Below are 6,804 nucleotides of genomic sequence, written 5' to 3'. Positions count from 1 at the left end.
GTCTGTGCAGTACACGTGAAGAGATGGAGAGAAGAGCACCTTTGGGTCATGAGTCTGTTCCCAATCGGTGGCTTCCTCACACAACCGTGTCCATGGGCCGATGTCTTTCCATTCATCTTTGTGGCTTCTAGCTAGTGACACATCGGGTACACTAGAAAGAATATCAAACAGGTCACATTCAGGTTTACATAGAGAGAGAGACACAGCGCAGCGCGTGGAATTCCAATACATTTTAGCTGTCATGAGATCCACTGAGGCTTGTGCATAAAACTGCTCCTCATAGGCGTGGTCTCGGTGTTCTGCTACACGTGCAGTGCAGTGTACTGCGTCAACTTGTTGCACGTGTGCTGTGGGTATTAACTTTTCTTTAGCACTTAATAACATTTGTTGTGCACCTTGTTCATTTATGCTCCATACATAAATCCACAGGGTGTCTTGAGTCACCGGTTTAGCTTGCATAGTGATAGATTGGGCGTCAGGCCGTCGGAGCTCCAAACCTTCTGGGGTTGACACTAAGTTTACTCCTGAACCTAAAATGAAGTCCCTCCCCATTAAATTTAGTGGGCAAGATGAAGACATTAGTAATGAGTGTTTAAACCCATGATCTCCTAACCTGCAGATGAGAGGCAGAGAGAAAGTTTCTTTCGTGCTGACCCCACTTGCTCCCATTGAGTGCAGTGACCGTGAGCTCATGTCCGTGTGTGGCAGTTCACGCTTCCTGATAACGGAATAAGTTGCTCCTGTATCTACCACAAATTTCAAGGTTTCTCCATTAACATTTAGTTTTATAGTTGGTAACTTACATGCTGCCCCCTGCTTTCCTGATCCTCATCAAGCAGACTAGTTATGCTGATTCCTGTGTAGTTTTTCTGCTTCTCTCTCTCTCTCCCCCCCCCTATTCATTTACAAGTATCTCGCCGCTTTCGGAGCTGCATGATGACCTCCGGCCCTGCTGACCCACTGTATAGTGCATTTTTGTGTGTGTTTCTGTGCTCTGTGCTCTGTGCTCTGTGCTCTGTGCTCTGTGCTCTGTGCCTCTCCGCTGAGAAGTCTCCGCTACGAGAGAAGTACTCTAAATCAGAGCTCCTCATCTCCTCTCCTCTCTCTCCTCTCCTCCTCTCCTCTCCTTCCTCTCCTCTCTCTCTCCTCTCCTCTCCTCTCCTCTCCTCTCTCTTACCCAGCCGGCCATCAGCAGGAGGGTAAATAAAGATTGATTTTTTTAAAAAATTTTTTTAGATAGATAGATAGATAGATAGATAGATAGATAGATAGATAGATAGATAGATAGATAGATAGATAGATAGATAGATAGATAGATAGAAAGACAGACTTAGTTGTTTTTAAGTTACGTAATTAATGGAAAGAGTAAATTAATCCAGTCAGCCAAAATGTTTTGTTTTTGAATTAGATTGACTTCAGACTGGTGGTTAATTTTTTTTGTTTTAGCATTAGAAAGTGTTGCAACACTGTTTTTCCATATTCTGCTCCAGATGGAGTGACCCATTTACTGAAGGAGGGAGGGAGAGAGGGAGAGAGAGAGAGGCTTTTTGCCATTTCTGGTGACTAATACCCCCTCCACCCACACTTTAACACACACACACACACACACACACACACACATACAGACGCATGCAATGTATTCATTGTCTAGTTGATCCTTAGCATTTCTGTTGTCTTATGATTCTGTTTGTTAAATACATTCTTTTGAATAAATGAATGTTGTCATTTAACGTCAGTTATTGCAGTTCTACCTTTTCATTCCTAGTCTATTACTCACTAGAGCCTCTCCCACTTTTTTTATTGCTACCGAAAATATCATCTATGAATACACAGAACACATAGACCTACGCCTCTATTGGCTTCATTGCCTTTCCACACCTGCATTTGTTAATATGCCCACCAACAACTGATAAAAGCTCTCTCGAAACTGTGTGAAAGCCTGTACAAAATGATTCTCTACAAGTAGTTTGGAGTTTTTCCAGAGTGACAGGCAGAGGTGCAGATAGATAAAGATAATAACAAAAGTACACAATATAAAATAATAGTATATGAGAGATTGATAATGGAATTAATGATTGTGGCAGTTTATGGGATGGACTGTGATCATGAGGCTACAGTTATGCACAGGTAAAGAGACGATTCTGGGACAGAGATAGTACATTTGAGATTTCTGACATAATGTACAAGAAAAAGAACAGAAATGACATATGAAACAGAAACAACATAATATAAAAAGAAGCATATGAGTTTAGGCTGGTGCCTGTCCATGCCTCGGCACACTTCCATGGCACAGTATGAAAGAGGTGTGCATGAAAATAATACACTTTGTCACACATGGACACAAACATGGTTACATATGCAACGTGCAAAATATGTTCATTACACATGAACCACATAAATCGTGGCTCCAGGCATTCGATAAATTTGGACATTTGCTAGGGCGGATTATTGAATAACCCTCCCCAACGAAGTCATTGAAGTGTGACGCATGTTTTCATGATGCCGTGAATAGACAACAGTTTTAATGATGGTGTTATTCCATGCATCTGTCTTATATTAATGCAATGAATGGATGTGTAAGAGCCAAACGTTCTTGAGAAAAGTTTCCTAAAATTCCATGGTCCTGTGGTGGGGGTGCAGTGGTTAGTAATGCCACCTCACAAAAAGGTTCACAGTCCAAAGGCATGCATTTGTGGAACAGATGAATTGGTGTGAATGTGAGTGGGAAGGGTTGTTTGTCTTTCCATGTTTTCCCCATGACGAGGCAATGCACAGCAGCCTACAGCCAGCTCCAGCAGTGACACGGTAAGGCAACCTGTGCATGGAGAGAGGGACTCTAACAGCCAGTGACAAGAGCAACATGTTCTCAGACAGGGAATTGGAATTGTCTATTATAAATTCTTATAAAGATAGTAGATAGTGTAGATCTTATAAAGATTTTGAGTAGGAAATACTTTCTGAAGCAGGACTCAGATATCACTGCGGGGACATTTGTATGTGATAAGATTTTGGAGACAAACATTCAGAGCTGAAAGTATCTCAATGCTGATTCATTTTCAGAAGTCAAAACAACATTAATCATGGATGAGGAAGAACATTTGAGAGAATAATAAAACAATATTTGATCATAAATGAAAACATGTCAAATCAGAGGTTTTCATATCTATTTTATTTTAAAATAGCAATGTGTAAATGTGATTAAAGTATTTAATACTGTTAAATACTGATATAATAATACTGATAAATTGTTCAATGTTTGTTTATTTTTGAGGCATTTCATGTGATTTAAAGTTGATTTGAATTTCTGCCACTGAAAAGCACAGCGTCCATAACAAGCACTGGATCTCCTTGGTGACATCACCTTCCTACTTCCTCACCAGCTTTTTGACCACGCCCTCTCTGAAGTTCTGTCCAATAAGCAAGAATCAGATGGACAATAGTAAGGTCTGCAGTGCTGAGAGAAGTTTGATTTTATTGTATGATTTGTAGGCATTCATTAGATAGCTGTATTTCCCCAAAGTTAGTCCATGCATTTGTTACTTCCAGGCTGGACTATTGTAATTCTTTATTATCAGGGTGTCCAAACAACTCTTTAAGAAGCCTCCAGCTGATCCAAAATGCTGCAGCCAGAGTTCTGACAGGTATTGACAAAAGAGACCTATAAGGTCCTCAGAGGCCTAGCTTCATCCTACCTGAGCTAGTGATACCTTATCAGCCCAATAGACCGCTCCGCTCTCAGACTGCTGGTCTACTTGTGGTTCCCAGAGTTTCTAGGAGTAGAATGGGGGGCCGAGCATTTAGCTACCAGGCCCCCCTGCTATGGAACCAGCTCCCTGTCCAGGTACGGGAGGCTGACTCCATCGCTATTTTTAAGATCAGACTTATAACCTACCTCTTTGAGAAAGCTTATTGTTACTAATTCTGTAGTTCCAGTTACTATCATAGACAGACAAATTATCATACTTAGGGGATCGTCTAATCATTAGGTTAACATCTTAGCTATGCTGTTATAGGCCAAAGCTGCCGGGGTCCAGAAACATGATCACCTGACAGGCCTCTGTCACCCCCCCCACTGGGTCATGGTTTCCTCTCCTCTCCTTTCCTCCTCCTCAGCAAGCAGACTAGTTATGCTGATTCCTGACCTGACCTGCTGTATAAATAGTGTATTTTTGTGTGTGTTTCTGTGCTCTGTGCCCGTCCTCTCCTCTCCTCTCCTCTCCTCTCCTCCTCTCCTCTCCTCTCCTCTCCTCTCCTTCTCCTTCTCCTCTCCCTCTCCTTCTCCCTCTTCTCTCCTCTCCTCTCCTCTCCTTCTCCCCTCCTCTCCGCTCCCTCTCCTCTACTCCCATCTCCTCCCCTCCCCTCCCCTCCCCTCCCCTCCCCTCTCCTCTCCTCTCCTCTCCTCTCCTCCTCTCCTCTCCTCCTCTCCTCTCCTCTCCTCTCCTCTCCTCTCCTCTCCTTCTCCTTTCCTTGCCACTGTTGCTTGTCTGGTGTTAGGCCCTGGGATTCTGGAAAGCGCCTTGAAACAATTTTGATTGTATAAGACGCTATATAAATAATGCTTGATTTGATTTGAAAGCTTTAAAAGAAGTCTCTTCGACACGTTTAATCGTATTACATCAAGACTTCTGGGTAAAGGAAAAACAAATCTCAAAAAAACGTTCTACAATCCTGATAGCCCACATGTTAAAGCTCAAGCATATAAACTACTTCCTGGTGGAAGGCTCCAGATTTGATAGGTCCTATTGTTACATGAGGACATGCACCAAAGGGGAGGCCAATTGGTGCAGTGGTTAGTACGGTCACCTCAAAGGAAGGCTCGAGGGAGAGTCACATTCCCGCTCAACTGCTTTTCTGTGTGGAGTTTACATGCTCTCCATGTGCCTGTTAGCCTTTACTCTGGGTACTATTGCTTCCTCCCACAGTCATAAAATTATTCTCAAAGGTTTCCACAGTACATTATCTGCTGTACTGATCATAAGAGATGTTTCCTGGGTGACAGGGTGTTTTGAGTCCCGACACATCATACACCCTCACCCAGGTGACCCAACCAGGACTGATGAGTTGCTGACTGTGTCTCAATGGCCTCTCCATGGCTCACTCATCTTCAGCCACAGCCATTTTGAGGCCTTTTCAGCTGTCTCAGTACTGTGTCTTATACTTCTGCCAGTCACTGGCTGTTGGAGGCCCAATGCAGCCCTTTGTTGTGGTTAGGACCTCTCTTCAGCCTTGAAACAGGGCATGATCTGCCTTCCTGTTGATGCTTGTGGGTGATGGTTGAGTCTGAGTGTCTCAGCCTCTGCTTTAAGCACCTGGTTGTGTTTCCAGCAATAGCATCTGTTCTTCAGGGCCTTTGGACAGAAGCTATGGATGGGGTCTCTGCCATGGCACACAGAGCGCAGGCAGGATTGTCCATCTTACTCCAGCAGAACAGGTCTGATGGTGTTGGCAAGAGGTCATTCATAGCCTGGATGAAGAATTTGATGCACTGGGGCTTGGCTTGACCCAGGTCTGACCATGATATTGCTCGGTCCATCGCCTGATCTCAATTTGTCCAAGCTCCCTGCCTCTCCATCCCCACTGACTTAGTGTCCCACTCTGTGCCCATACTCGCCCTACATTGCCTACTGGACCAATTGATGGCTGGCCCTACCCCTGTTGCTGTACAGATTGAGGCTTGATGGATTGCTGCCTACACCAGATCTTCTTGATGCTACCTGGCCTGCCGATGTCTGGACTCGGCTTGATCCACAGTGGCCTGATCATAAGTGACCTACCTACCTACCTACCTACCTACCTACCTACCTACCTACCTACCTTCCTACCTACCTTCCTTCCTTCCTTCCTTCCTTCCTTCCTTCCTTCTTCCTTCCTTCCTTCCTTCTTCCTTCCTTCCTTCCTTCCTTCCTTCCTTCCCCTGTTCAACCATTTCCTGTCAGTACACACTGGAATTTCACAATTATCTTTAGTTACCCAAAAAGACCAGTCCCACTTGTGACAACAAATGCTGGCCTGTAGCACTATGGTCATGAATGGCTTTGAAATCTTAATCCCTTCCCAGCTCCAGGAGGAGGTCAGTATGCACACTGATCCTCTTCTGTTTGCATACAGACAGCACTGATATCCTGATGCTGCTGCCCACCATTCACACAAACCTGGAGAAGCTGAAGTAGAAGTCAGACCGGTCTTTGTGGACTTCTCAGGGGCATTCAACACCGCTCAGCCTCACCTGATGGGACAGAAGTTGCTTTAGATGTCAACCTACATTTAATCATCTGGATCACCAAAGTCTTCTCAGACAGATTTCAGTAGGTTTGAGTCCAGCGGAACTGTCTTTATCTCAACTCCAAAAATAAGGAACTGGTAGTTGACTTCCACAAAGCCCCCTTCACCATCATTCCTCCGCTGTAAGTCAACAGCCAACCAATTGAAAGGGTTGAGTCCTACCGATACCTCAAGAAAATAATTGATTATAAACTCGTAAAAATGCTTCAGTAATAACCTTCAAAATATCAGTCTAGTTTGGGTCACTATCCAAGATTAATTGAACTTATTAAACCTACCTGAAATACAGCAGAGCTCTTCTCGTCCTGAGCCACTATGGCACACTGAGGTTGTAGGATCAATGGACAAGGGAACATGATCCAGTATATTTGTGTCACAAACGTTCATGTCTTCACAATCTGTTGACTCCATAATCTCCAGGGAAGAAGACACTCATTAAGGTTACACTCACAGGGATGTCAGGACCAAATCAGAATTAGGTGACCAAACCTAATGTACAAAAGTCCCTTTAAGAACAGAATT

The 6,804-nt window shown here is 43.9% G+C and overlaps 1 long non-coding RNA gene across 1 annotated transcript in view; it reads right to left on the bottom strand.

Annotated features, from left to right (window-relative positions):
• Positions 1-3,243: 3,243 nt before the first annotated feature.
• Positions 3,244-6,804, bottom strand: part of LOC130517778 (uncharacterized) — a 5,053-nt gene continuing 1,492 nt past the window's right edge. The window contains exons 1-2 of the long non-coding RNA XR_008947803.1: positions 6,153-6,804; positions 3,244-3,407 (exon numbers count right to left, since the gene is read on the bottom strand). The exon at positions 6,153-6,804 is cut by the window's right edge and continues 1,492 nt beyond it. This is a non-coding gene — a long non-coding RNA (uncharacterized LOC130517778). The remainder of the gene's footprint in view (positions 3,408-6,152) is intronic.

The sequence above is a fragment of the Takifugu flavidus genome, chromosome 20 (assembly GCF_003711565.1).
Source record: "Takifugu flavidus isolate HTHZ2018 chromosome 20, ASM371156v2, whole genome shotgun sequence".
Lineage (NCBI taxonomy): Eukaryota > Metazoa > Chordata > Actinopteri > Tetraodontiformes > Tetraodontidae > Takifugu > Takifugu flavidus.
This window is presented reverse-complemented; position numbering and strand designations above follow the sequence as displayed.